The sequence below is a fragment of the Papio anubis genome, chromosome 13, assembly GCF_008728515.1.
Source record: "Papio anubis isolate 15944 chromosome 13, Panubis1.0, whole genome shotgun sequence".
Taxonomy (NCBI): Eukaryota; Metazoa; Chordata; class Mammalia; order Primates; family Cercopithecidae; genus Papio; species Papio anubis.
The window spans coordinates 30,672,311-30,676,582 of NC_044988.1; the positions used below are offsets into that span (position 1 = coordinate 30,672,311).

The 4,272-nt window shown below is 42.9% G+C and overlaps 1 long non-coding RNA gene across 1 annotated transcript; it reads left to right on the top strand.

Moving 5' to 3' along the window:
* Window positions 1–517: 517 nt before the first annotated feature.
* LOC108582419 lies at window positions 518–2,324 on the top strand. The gene is made up of 2 exons (XR_001895901.3): window positions 518–1,467; window positions 2,036–2,324. It is a non-coding gene; the product is annotated as an uncharacterized LOC108582419 (long non-coding RNA).
* Window positions 2,325–4,272: the final 1,948 nt, after the last annotated feature.

Below are 4,272 nucleotides of genomic sequence, written 5' to 3' on the forward strand. Positions count from 1 at the left end.
ATGCCTATGGGATGAATAGAAATGTTTTCTAAGTCTGTGTTACCCAAGTATCAACTGGAAGTTCAGAGGAGTAAGAAGAAGGTTAAATCTCACCTGCTATCTTGAAGGTGCTCCCCTGCTTACTGTATCACAATTTAGCTCTGGCTCTCATCAAAGCTCCTATACTTTGACTGTCTACCATTAGAAATGCAATCACTCGGCCGGGCGTGGTGGCTCAAGCCTGTAATCCCAGCACTTTGGGAGGCCGAGACGGGCGGATCACGAGATCAGGAGATCGAGACCATCCTGGCTAACACGGTGAAACCCCATCTCTATTTAAAAAAAACAAAAAAACTAGCCAGGCGAGGTGGTAGGCGCCTGTAGTCCCAGCTACTCGGGAGGATGAGGCAGAAGAATGGCGTAAACCCGGGAGGGGGAGGTTGCAGTGAGCCGAGATCCGGCCACTGCACTCCAGCCTGGGCGACGGAGTGAGACTCCGTCTCAAAAAAAAAAAAAAAAAAGAAATGCAATCACTCTCAGCATTGATTGAATTGATAACTTTATTCAAGAATTGAGAGATTTATAAAATGGTATCAAATATCAATCTACATAGCTTCTGTGAGTTCCCAGAGTTTCGTTTTCATTTGTTTATTCATGTTCTCTCTTTCTTTCTCTTTCTCCTTCTCTCTCTTCATTCATCCATCCTTTTATTCTGACCCTGGTGTTCTCACCCATGCTTACCCTTGAAAAGCCCAAGTAGTTTTATTATGTTAATATTCTGACTGCAACTATGCTAACAACAATAATAGCAGCCTTCCCCTGCCACATCTTTCATTTCTATGATAATCCTGTAAGACAGGCAAGGCAAGGACCACTGTCTCCATTTTACAGGCAAGGAAACAGCCTGTTAGACACCCCAAATCGGTTATGATATTCTCATAGGAAGTTAAGATTAGAACCTTGGTCTTATTCTGAGTCTAGTACACTCTTCTTTTCAACAAGTTCTCACGTCATCATCTCTGTGAAGTCACAATATGTACAGTCACAGAAGCAAGTAAGATTTCTAAGGAAAGAGTTCAGCAGTGTGAGGAAACGAGGAATTCCAGAATGGGGCCCTAAGAAATGTCAGCATTACAAATCAGCTATAAGAAAGAGACACTCACAATGGATTCTGAGATAAAGTGGACAGAAAAGTAGGAGAAAAACCAAAAAAGAGGGGTATCATAGGAACCAAAAGAAGAGAATGCTCTAAAACTAAAATGGCAGTCTACTGGATTTCATCTTTCTGAAAGATTGACTAGGAAGAAGTCAGAGCAGATTCACTGGTACAGCAACATGAAGATCATTGATGGTCTGTGAAGAACAATTTCATTGGAGCACTTGGTGAGGAAGCCATATAAAGATGAATTGAAGAATGAATGGGATGTGAAGACTTGAAAATGTCATGTGTGGACATCTTGGGGAGAAGTATAACAGAAAAACAAGATGGTAAATGGAGGGACATGCTACTTTAGGGAGGATTTTTTAATTTGAGATCAGATTTGTTACGCAAGTTTGAGTGCAATTGAGGAGATAGGATATGCAGGAGGAAGTGATTGAAGGCTTTTAAAATTTATTTTCAGTATCATTTTATTAATTCATTTTCTCTCTCTCTCTTTCTCTCTCTCTCTCTGTCTCTGTCTCTCTCCAGGTTCCTAGTGACTTATTGCTTTTATACTGTCTCCTTGAAAGCCTAGCGCAATCCACAAAAGCCAGCTAACCTACACCCAGTTCAAACCTTAACCTCTCTCACACTTCACTTTTGTCCCAAATATAGTGTTCTTTTTCCCAAAAACCAATTTTTCTCTCTCCAATCACAAAGGAAGCCTTTCAGTCCAACAAATTTAGAGCAAACTGAGAGTGGTAAAGCAATTTATGTCTTCTTTCAAAGGATATTAACATTTTTAAAGAGCTAAAATGGGAATAGTAATCACCCTGTATAATAATGTTTTATTGCTTCTTAACAAATTATCACAAATTTGGCAGCTTAAAACAACACCTGTTTATCATCTCACAGTTTCTGTAGGTCAGTGGTCTACCATGGCACAGCTGGTTTCTCTGCTTCGGGTGTCATCGGGCCAAAATGAAGGTGTTGGCCAGCTGGGCTCTCATCTGAAGGTTCTGGGAAAGAACGAACTCTAATCTTGTTCAGGTTATTGGCAGAATTCAGAACTTGCAGTTGTAGAACTGAGGTCCTCATTTCCTTGCTGGCCATCACCCAAGGGCTATTCTCAGCTTCTGGAGGCCACAAGCATTCCTTGGCACATTGTTTCTACTCTCTCTAAACACAGGGATGGCATGTCAAATTGTCTCATGTTTTGAATCTCTGAATTCCTTTTCTGCTGACAGAGAAAAAGCAGCTTTTAGCAGCCTGGCCTGATTAGCTCAAGCCCACTCATGTAGTTTCCACATCTTAAGAGAGATATATGATTGGCTTAAATCCCTTCTCAGCAGTACCTGGAGTAGTGTTTGGTTGAACAACCAGAGGATGGGAATCTGGGGAGTCATCTACTATACCCTGGAACTAAAGAATCTTCTGAATTCTTCAAGGAACCTCTCCACCATACCTACAGCCACCTGTAATAGACACTGCTCTGTCCACAGCTCCCAGGCAGCCGTGGTTTTGTGTTGTTGTTTGTTTGTTTGTTTGTTTTTTGTTTTGAGATGGAGTCTTGCTCTGTCACCCAGGCTGGAGTGCAGTGGCACAATCTCGGCTCACCGCAAGCTCCGCCTCCCGGGTTCACGCCGTTCTCCTGCCTCAGCCTCCCAAGTAGCTGGGACTACAGGTGCCTGCCACCGCACCTGGCTAATTTTTTGTATTGTTAGTATAGTCGGGGTTTCACCGTGTTAGCCAGGATAGTCTCGATCTCCTGACTTCATGATCCACCCGCCTCGGCTTCTCAAAGTGCTGGGATTACAGGCGTGAGCCACCGCACCCAGCCTAGCTATGTTTTTATTATGTGACATCAGAGCCATCCCCTACTACAGCTTACTGGACTAAGTGTGGGTCGCTGACCCATGGAGCACACTCAACCTCTTATAACTTTCAGTTCTTAGTGCTAGTCCTTCCAAAAAAAAACCCATTGGTAGGTGCTGCCCATGAGTTAGGTAAAATAAGTTAGTGTTTTGCCCTGTTGTGGAAGCCAGTTTGGGCAGGTGTTCATTACTTGCAACCCAAAGACCACTAGATGATGGGTTGACAGTTGCAGCAAACCAGCATGGCACATGTATACCTATGTAAAAAACCTGCACATTCTGCACATGTATCCCAGAACTTAAAGTAAAATAAAAAAAAGAGTGGCTAATGGATCTGAAAACTGTTATTGGATTCACATTACTGGAGACTATCACCTGTGTGATATACCAATAGAGTTACAGGGGTAAACTGAGAAATCAGGAAAAGAGACCATCAAAGATGATCCTGATTAAAACCACTGTCATGCCAGGGTGACTTCGTGTATATCCAAGATGTGTCTTCTGAGAAGTGAAATCAGGGAGGTGTATATTCTTTGCTGCCATAATCCAGCCAGGTTAATAAATAAACAACTAAAGAAAAACAGAAAGGCCTGGGGATGAGTAAAGAAATTAGAATCCAAATATGCCAACTTATATTATCTAAATGTAAATTTTCAATAAAACATGCCAAAAAAAAAAAAAGAGAGAGAGAGACAGAAACCAGGGCATTGTTAGTGACACCCTCAGGTCCAACCACTCATTTATTTATTTCAAAAACCTTTAGCATCTTTCATGTCCAAGGCATCCTCCTAAGTAAACATTAGCAAAGAAAAGATCACCCTGAAGTTGCAGGGAATCATTATGTTTTGGAGAGTGAGGAAGACTGATTGAAATGATAGCCAGGTAATGTCCTTCCTGTGTCTTCCTGTGTCTGCTCCTACTGTGACATTTGGCTCAACCACATGACTTGCCTGGACCAATAGGATGGTAGCCAACTCGACAGATGCAGAGGCCTGGGGAAAGGGGCAGCACATTGTTGGTTTCTCTTTTGGAACCCTGCAGCCACAAGAGAAAAAGCCCAAGCAGTCCAGGGGAGGATGAGAGACAACATGAGATAGAGCTGAGCCAACCCAGCCATGGACGGGCCCGCCAGTCCCCAGCCAACCTGACAGCTGCACACAGACACACGAACAAGCCCCATGCAGATCAGCGAACTACCCACCCAACCCACAGAGTTGCAAAAAAAATAATAGATGGTTGCTGTTTTCAGGCACTAAGTTTTGGGGTGTTTTGTTATAC